The sequence below is a fragment of the Natrix helvetica genome, assembly GCF_964273705.1.
Source record: "Natrix helvetica genome assembly, chromosome: 10".
Classification (NCBI taxonomy): domain Eukaryota; kingdom Metazoa; phylum Chordata; class Lepidosauria; order Squamata; family Natricidae; genus Natrix; species Natrix helvetica.
The window spans coordinates 17,248,533-17,258,087 of record NC_138561.1 but is presented as its reverse complement, the minus strand read 5'-3'; the positions used below and the strand labels follow the sequence as shown (position 1 = coordinate 17,258,087).

The 9,555-nt window shown below is 43.8% G+C and overlaps 1 long non-coding RNA gene across 3 annotated transcripts in view; it reads right to left on the bottom strand.

The window, feature by feature from the left end:
- Window positions 1-9,555, bottom strand: part of LOC309397332 — a 30,111-nt gene that overhangs the window by 13,733 nt on the left and 6,823 nt on the right. The window contains exon 3 of one of the 3 annotated variants that reach the window (XR_014176235.1): window positions 376-442. The exons of 1 other annotated variant lie outside the window; for it this stretch is intronic. This is a non-coding gene — a long non-coding RNA (uncharacterized lncRNA). Of the gene's footprint in view, window positions 1-375; window positions 443-1,266; window positions 1,351-9,555 lie in introns of those variants that run through there. One more of the 3 variants, XR_014176236.1, reaches the window with a different exon arrangement.

Sequence of the window (9,555 nt, the reverse complement as noted above, 5' to 3'; positions counted from 1 at the left end):
TAGGGTGATAAAAACATGGCCTTCTGTGACCCACCTGAAACAAACATAGTGTTTGCAGAAAAATTGTGCCTTTTGGAAGCCCTGTAGCATCCTTGTCTGGGTGTGTGGCCATAATGATCTCACATGATTGTAATGTGCTATTTATCATTATACTAGCGTTGCCCAGGTATTTATTTATAGGGGGACAATATCCAGACCAAATGTAATTTCTAATGTTGGATTTTCCTCCTTACCAGAGGGAGCCCCCTTGTACTGCGAAGCCGTTATATAGCAACTCCACTGCGTTGTACACTAGAAGCCAGTAAAGCAGTATGGCACAACAGGCTGTATCTTAACAGAAACCCCCTCCCCCAAGGGGTGTTAGGCGTGTCTTACCCCCACAGTATTATTCTCCTGAGAATAAGTCATCTGTGTACCCAGTTTGGTTGAAATTGCTCGAGGACTTCCAGAGTTATGCTGGAACAGAGAGAGAGAGAGAGACATAGATCGATAGATAGATAATATCGAGAGTTCTGAAATCAAAGCTTAGCTTTTATTCAACCTGGATATCAGTGGACTTACCGTATTTTTCAGAGTATAAGACACACGGGAGTAAGACGCACCAAGGTTTTGAAGAGGCAATTTTTTAAAAGTTTTTGCACTCTGCAAACCTCCCCAAAATGGCCCATTTTTCGCTCCTGGGGGTTGGGATCCCCCAAAACGAGCAAAAAATGGGCCCGTTTTTTGTCAAATAAAATGCATGTATAGACTTTAGGAGGCTTATAGAGTATTCCAGGGGGCTGGAGGGGCAAAATTGAGCAAAAAACCCAGCCTATTTTCCACTCATTTCTGCCCTCCCTAGCCCCCAGGAGCTCTTTGAAAGCCTTCTATAGGCTCTGCACGGCCATTTTGGTGAAGGGGGTGTGGTTTCAGGAAGCAAAAAATGTTATATTCGGTGTATAAGACGCACCCAGATTTTCAGCCTCTTTTTTTGAAGGGGAAAAGGTGCGTCCGAAAAATACAGTAAATAAGAAAGAGAAAGAGAGAAAGAAAGAAAAAGAAAAGAAAAAGAAATGAAAAAGAAAAACTTTACAGTGGGCTTCTCTTGAAGGATACCTATGATTTTTACAGGAGTCTCCTTGTAAATGAGACCATCGTTTGGTAAGCTAGGACTTAACATCTCTCACAGAGATGATAATTTGCATGTAAAAATTCCAAATTTGTATGGGATGCCTGCCGTTAAACCTGGGAATGTGTCTGAAAATCTGGAGAACAGAAATAAGGACTGAACAATTTTTCTTTTCTTGCCTGTTTCCGCCGTTTTAGTGCAAGACTCTTAAACACGGGTTTCACCTCCCCAGGAATTCCTGCCTGCTTAAAAAAAATGATAATAGGTCTTTTTATGCTGCAGATGTGTCTGCCAGCTGTTTTGTTTACTCATCCTTCACTAAACAAAATATTGCAAAGAAGCTCATATCACGAGCAGATTGCCCAATGTGCTGACGTAAAGAACATGTCTATATACAGTATGAGATTTTCGGACGATGCAACAGCTATTGACTTCGTTAATTAAGAACTCCGGGCTAACGGTGGGAATACAGGAGCCAAACTTTAATGGTCCGTGAAATAAAAGTCATTAAGGGGTGAATTGCCAGGAGAGTCTATTCACAGCAGGGTTGGGCTGACTTTGTTATTTATGAAAACTGATCACGCTCCATTGATGCTTTAAATTTACAAAGGGGTAATTTGTGTTAAGCCATCCTGAGTGTGTGCTTTTGCATAACAAGCCAAGTGTTTCTCAGTGCAATCTAGTTTTTTTAAAAAATGTTTTTGACAAAAGCCCATTGGAAGACCACATATGGATTTATGTGGTTTGGTGCTTCTTTCTGGACTACAGTCTAAAGCAGTTGGTAAAATGCCCATCAATGGAAGAACATAGAAATCTTTTAAGTGGAGACCAAGGCAGGTTCTTACATTTCAAGCTAGCTGCGTTCCCTAACAGAGCTGCAGTAGTCCTCAATTTACAAATTCATTTAGTGACCATTCCAAGTTACATCACTGGAAAGAGTGACTTCTGACCATTTTTCACACTTACGACCATTGCTGCATCCCCATAGCCATGTGATCAAAATTCAGACACTTGGCAACTGATGAATATGACAGCTACAGTCTCCCAGGATCATATGATCATTTCTTAGAACCACCTGACAAGCAAAGGCAATGGAGAAGCCATTATTCTGGCCAAGGTTTCCCAAGGGCATGAAGCAAACTCCTTGTCCCTTTTATTAATTTACTGTGAATTCTGCTCAGTCACATCCAGCAAAGTCTTTCAGGGGAGGATTTACAGTCACAGACCTTATCTGGCTTGGAGAGCCAACAGGCCGATATTCTGAATTCTGAAAGTTGAGGTCCCCCTGCTGGCTGGGGAATTCTGGGAGTTGAAGTCCCCAGGTCTTAAAAGTTGCCAAGGGTGGACCTTCCTGCTATATATAGGCAAGACAATTTTGGTAACCACAAGCCTAGAAGGCTCCCTACAGAGGTAATCCTTTCAAAACAATTGCCAAGTAGGTTTTCAAAATCTCCTGTGAAAGATAAACGTGCAACATTTTTCCCTATGTGGGAGTGGGAACAAGATAACATTAGGTATTGTTTTTAGAATAGAGATGACTGGAACTAGCAATCTTTGATTTACCAGATTAAAACTGTGAAGTTCAGAACAAAAGTTTTCTGTTTGATCTGCACATATATACACACCCTAAAATTGGGGGGGGGAGGGGTGAAGGATGTTTGACTTCTCTTGCTCATATTCAAAGCAAAGTTGAACCAATCAACATGAAATGGTCTTGTGAAACCATTTCAGCTGAGTGAGCGAGGGACGAATACAAGGACGCAAGCTCACAATTTGTCTACATTGGAATGACCCTTTGCCAATTGAACTTGGTCCAGTCCAATTAATACGAGCGAAGTTCTGTTGTGAACCTTTTAATACAATACAATACAATGGCAGAGTTGGAAGGGACCTTGGAGGTCTTCTAGTCCAATCCCCTGCCTAGGCAGGAAACCCTACACCACTTCAGACAAAGGGTTATCCAACATCTTCTTAAAAATGTCCAGTGTTGGAGCATTTACAACTTCTGGAGGCAAGTTGTTCCACGGATTAATTATTCTCACTCTCAGGAAATTTCTCCTCAGTTCTAAATTGCTTCTCTCCTTGATTAGTTTCTACCCATTGCTTCTTGTCCTGCCCTCAGGTGCTTTGGAGAATAGTTTGATTCCCTCTTCTTTGTGGCAACCCCTGATGATACAGAGACTTAATGATACGGAGACTTGGTCTGAGAGGGTCCTTGGTGCTCGCTCAGCTTGCTTGATTTCTTGCAGACATTTCATTACCCAAACTAAGTAACATCATCAGTGCTAGAGGGGAGTGGGGTTTGCGGAATGGAAGAAGAGGAAGAAGAGGAAAGGGAGGGAGGAGGACTGTGGGGTCATATCACCCAGTTGAAACAGGCATGGCAAGTTTCCCAGATCCCAGGGTCAAATTTGCAGCAGAGATTATGGATCTCGGATATGAAGAAATGGCATCTATGGATTGTGAATGCCCATCTAGGCTGCCAGATTTTGTTTGCAGCAGGGGTGAAATTCAGCAGGTTCTCACAGGTTCTAGAGAACCGGTAGTGGACATTTTGAGTAGTCTGGAGAACCGGCAAATGCCACCTCTGGCTGGCCCCAGAGTGGGGTGGGAATGGGGATTTTGCAGTATCCTTCCCCCAGAAGTGGGGAGGGAGTGGAGATTTTGCAGTATTCTTCCCCTGCCAGGCCCACCAAGCCACACCTGCAGAACCAGTAGTAAAAATAATTGAACTTCACCACTGGTTTGCAGAATTAATCTTGGAATAATCGTGGAGCAAAACAGCACGTCCTCAAAATAAACAAACTAGGAGAAATAACAATAATAATTAGATTTAAGATAAGTAATTGCTGCATGAAGATCTTGGATCTTCTGTTACACCAGAGGTGTCCGACCTTGGCAACTGCGGACTTCAACTTCCAGATTTCCCCAGCCAGCAAGGTTGGCTGAGGAATCTTGGGAGTTGAAGTCCACAGATGTTAAATTTTCCTAGGTTGGAAACCCCTGGGTTAAGTAAAGCCATAGATCAGGTTAGGTGATAACACAGAAAGTTGTCTGAGCCTCTGGACAACCAAGTTTCTTTTGGAAACTCCTGTGGCTGAGCTTAGGGTTTGTGTGTGTGTGTGGGGGGGGGGGGGGAATCATATATAAACTATTGCCACCAGATGGCGGTGGAACCTTGAAAATATCATGTGTTGAAGAAGGTGGCCTGTTAGCTCAAAGTTACTGCAAATTTGGCAGAAACGTAACTGATTATTTGGGGTTTAAAAAAATAAGAAACAGAAAGAGGAACAAAATTGTTCCCCGTGTCCATCGTTTAGACCCCAAGAAATCCTGCAAACAAACACACATTCCGCCAAGAGAATTCAGACATCTTGGCATCAAGAAAAAAATCAGGTTTTTTTTTTCAGGACTTAGGATCAAGAAATCAGGATTTAGAGAAGGGATCTCCAAACTTGGCAGCTTTAAGATTGTGGACTTCAACTCCCAGAATTCCGCAGCCAGCATTGTTAGCTAGGGTATTCGGGGAGTTCAAGTCTACAATTTTAAAGTTACCAAGTTTGGAGACCTTTGATTTAGAGGTTGGGGACGGCAAAGTTATGGGTGTGAAACATAGAAATTTGTATTTCACACCCCAGATCCCAGACTTAACCATCTCCCAAAATTTCTGATGCCAGTGTCAAGGACACGCAAAGTTTTTAAACCCAAATACAAAAATGTTCTCTTATCTATCATCTATCTTCTACCTCTATCTTCCATTTATTATTTATCGATCTATCTACTATCTCTATCCTTTCTTTCTCTTTCCTTTTCTTTTTCTTTCTTTCCTTCCTTTCTTTTCTGTCTTTTCTTTCTTTTCCTTCCCTCCCTCACTCCTTTCTTTCTTTTCCTTTCTTCTATATCTAGGTAAAGGTAAAGGTTCCCCTCGCACATATGTGCTAGTTGTTCCCGACTCTAGGGGGCAGCGCTGATCTCCGTTTCAAAGCCAAGGAGCCTGCGCTATCCGAATATGTCTCCGTGGTCATGTGGCCGGCATGACTAAACGCCCACCAAAAGTGGTTCCTATTTTTTTACTTGCATTTTTTACATGCTTTCGAACTGCTAGGTTGGCAGAAGCTGGGATAAGTAATGTGAGCTCACTCCGTTACGCGGCGTTAGAGATTTGAACCATCAAACTGCTGCCCTGTATGATCAACAAGCTCAGCATCGTAGCCACTGAGCCATCGCGTCCCTTCTATATCTACTCTAAATATCTATCTATCATCTATCTATCTATCTATCTATCTATCTATCTATCTATCTATCTATCTATCTATCTATCTATCTATCTATCTATCTATCTATCTATCATCCCTTCCAACTCTACTATTGTCTTGTATTGTCTCTGTCTTTTTTTTTCCTATCTACCTTCTGCCTCCCAAATAATTTTGGTGACATTCCAACACCCCATGATTTCGTTTCTTGTACACATAACCTTGAAGCGGAGCACAAAAAGAATTGGACAGCCAGACTCTGAACTCCCGTATCCTTCTCCACCTCATGCCCCCTCCCCTCCTTGGCCAGAACAGCGGCCCAATCCAAAGCCCAATGAAGACAAAGGAGCAGCCCGTGTTTTGAAGTCTCACCCCTGGAGGACAGCAGATGGAGCCGGGATTCGGGACATTTGGTGGAAGGCTTCCTGGCCTTGTCGAGATGCGTCATTAATCTTTCAGACCAGTCTGTACAATTGGAAGGATTTGATATTACTCAACCACAAGCATTTTGGAGCGTGTAAAATAATAGAAGGGGCTTGAAAGCTTTGTTTACTCTGAAAGGACCAAAGAGAACTGCCAGCAGACTTTTGTTAGAGAGCCAACCAACATTTTGTGGCTGCACTGGGGGAGTGGCGGGGAGGGGGGGTGTTGGGGAGGGATGGAGGGTGTCCTTGGCTCCTACTTGCCTTGTTACTCCATCATCTGCGGGATGCAGCCCAGGCCTTTCCTGAAGAGATCCTTACATAATGTGGCATCCATTGCTGGCTTGCAAGAAGCCACCCAAATGAATATTTCATACCGAGAAGACAACAGCAACAACTGCTGCTAGGTTGTATTGCAGGGAAACAAGCACACACAGTACGCATGTATCTTCACACAAGTTGTCTTCTGGCCTTGTTTCAACAACCTATCCAATGAACACAATTAAGTGTGGAGGGGGGAAATTCACACGCTACACAGAAGGCTAAGCAGGCCAGCCTTTGGGAAGGCAGCTGGATGGCTGGAGGCAAAAGACAGGAAGAAGGCAGGTTGGGGACACAGGTCTCTTCTTAGTGATGGCACTGACCACACAACCCATGCACCCTCTCCCAAACAGCACTTCGCTTCCCAATCACCCTCACCTGATGGGACCTTCCCCATCACAAGATCCATTACAGGACTCTCAGACAAATGGCTATCCAACATCTTCTTAAAGACCTCCAGTGTTGGGGCATTCACAATTTCTGGAGGCAACTTCTGTTCCACTGATTAATTGTTCTCACTGTCAGGAAATTTCTTGGAAGTTGCTTCTCTCCTTGATTAATTTCCACCCATTGTTTCTTGTCCTGCCCTCAGGTGCTTTGGAGAATAGTTTGACTCCCTCTTCTTTGTGGCAACCCCTGAGGGATATTGGAAGACTGCTATACATGTCTCTCCTAGTCCTTCCTTTCATTAAACTAGACATACCCAGTTCCTGCAACCCTTCTTCATGTGTTTTAGTCTCCAGTCCCCTGATCATCTTTGTTGCTCTTCTCTGCACTCTTTCTAGAGTCACATGGCTGGCAAGCCACTCCCACCCGATCACATGGCCAGCAAGCCACTCCCACAAAGCAGGCCACACCTACAGAAGATGTTCTAAAACATTTTGAAACCCACCACTGGTTTCATATCACCTGATGGGATCCTCACCTGCCATACCTTCCCCACCACAAGTCCTACTGACCACAGAAAGCCCTTAGAAGCAGAGGAACATCGACACTGGCATCCCCTTCAACTCCATTGAAGATGTTACCTAGCCTGGTAATGAAATGTTTGGAAATGTTTGGAAACCAACCCACAAGCTCGAAGAACCAACCTCCACCCTCATCCTACAGCCTACGTGCCTTCGAACTGCTAGGTTTTGCAGAAGCTGAGACAAGTAACGGGAGCTCACTCCTTTATGCGGTGCTAGGGATTCGAATCGCCTAACTGCTGACCCTTCTGATTGACAAGCTCAGTGTCTTAGCCACTGAGCCACAGCGTCCCACTCTGTGTACATATGGAACTATAATTAAGCAGGATCCCCTCCTTCAGAACCTCCAAGGTATTCTCATTTGAGAAGCTTGGTGTTCTCCCTAAAGACCGTGTGGATCTCTGAGAATGAGAAGCATCTCATCCTTGACCTCCACAGGGAAACTCAGTAGCTCAGGCTGGAGTGCTTTGCATGCAGAAACTCCCCAGTGAATTTCTGGCATCTTCTGCTGGAATGACCTCGCAGTAGGGGATGGGAACCATCTTGGCCAAAAACCCTGCTCAAGAGCTGTTTGTGCCTGTCAGGCATGCATCTGATTAACCAATAGCATAAAGCTGGACAAAGACGAGTTACTGTATTTATAGAGTGACATCACATCTATCGCAATAAATTCTAGAACTATGGGCCAACCTCTGAAGGCCCCTAGAAGATGTTTTCTGATTCTAGCACTATGCTCCAGAAGTGTGAAAGCTATCGTGTTTGGGGTTTTTTTGAATCACAAGAAGATATAGTCTGGAAGAATAGAATAGAATAGAATAGAATAGAATAGAATAGAATAGAATAGAATAGAATAGAATAGAATAGATGTGAATTTGGATAGGATAAGATAGGATGGGGATATAGGGATAGGGATAGGATGACCTTGGAGGTCTTCTAGTCCAACCCCCTCCTTGGACAGGAAACCCTACACCACTTCATACAAATGGCTATCCAACATCTTCTTAAAGACTTCCAGTGTTGAAGCATTTATAACTTCTGGAGGCAAGTTGTTCCATGGATTAATTGTTCTCACTATCAGGAAATTTCTCCTCAGTTCTAAGTTGCTTCTCTCCTTGATTAGTTTCCACCCATTGCTTCTTCTCCTGCCCTCAGGTGCTTTGGAGAATAGCTTGACTCCCTCTTCTTTGTGGCACCCTCTGAGATATCGAAACACTGCTCTCACGTCACCCTTCGTGCTTCTTTTCATCAGAAACCAAGATGGTAGAAGCCTACATCAGATCTAGAGGTTGAACTGTTCCAAGCACCATCTGAAAGAATCCAAGTCTCCAAATAGCTATAAAAATAAACTGGGTCTAGTTAAATTGGCAGCGGTGTTGATGTTGGTGTTGGCCTTGGTCTTGATTTTAGTCTGGCCACTTCTACAGCTTTCATCCAGCCTCAGCTGTCCACTTCTAGATGCTTTAGTCTACAAAACGTATTTTCATGATTCCAGAGCTCCTCAAGGACAAGGAGATTTAAAGGCCACCACACTGCGGAAGACTGATGATCTCGACAGACAGCACTTCATCCCTTGCCTTCAGAGTGACAGCCTGTGTCTCTGATCCCATCTGTTGGTGGTATCTGCTAGCACAGATTAAGAATTGATCTCATCGCTTCACGGGCCAATTGGTGAGCTACGTTCGATAAGATTCGAAGCCGGCATTCTGCGCAGGTGTTCCGTTTTCACGGGTGGAGGAAAAACGGCGTGGTTTTACATTTTTTGAAAACATTGCTGGAAAGCCATCAAAAGAAGCTAGAGCGAAAGCTACCTCGCTGGCAGATTGTCACATTACTTGGAAACTTAGTGTTAGACGCTAATGCATTACTGAACTGATGCCAAGTTCCTTCTGCGCCTCCCAGGGGGGAAAAAAGCAGAACTGACAGTTTATTCTGGGATCCGCTCCGTAGCATGCGTGCCATCCTGAGAAATGCCAAGATAACAAAGAGTGCATAGATAACCCAGTCAATTAGGAGTAATTGCTCAGTAGTTAGGATACAAGCGCTCCCTTCATGGGGGGAGGGGAGGGGGGTGCTTTACAAGCAGCGCAGAGATTGGCAGAAGAATAAAAATAAATTTTGCAGCCGCACTCTAGAACGCCGTATAGAGAATGCCACTTTTCATAGACATCCAGATACCTTGCCATTCTTTTCCTTTTATTTAATTTAAACAAAAAGATATTTCAGTTAATATCGGAACAAAAGAGCTCTTGATGGGAGCTGGACCGATAGGAGCAACTTAAGAGGGAGTGGGAGGGACAGCAATAAAATATTACCAGGTTGTTAAAACTTTCCACATTGTCCCAATTTTCTACCCCAATCTTATCATGTTGAGGCAGTTGTTTGCCCAATGCCACTCAAAAGATGGAGAGAAACAGCAGTTCATCAGAACGTCATGCTACTCAGAGTTTGCAGATTTTGAAGATCTGAGTCTCATTCTTACAAAA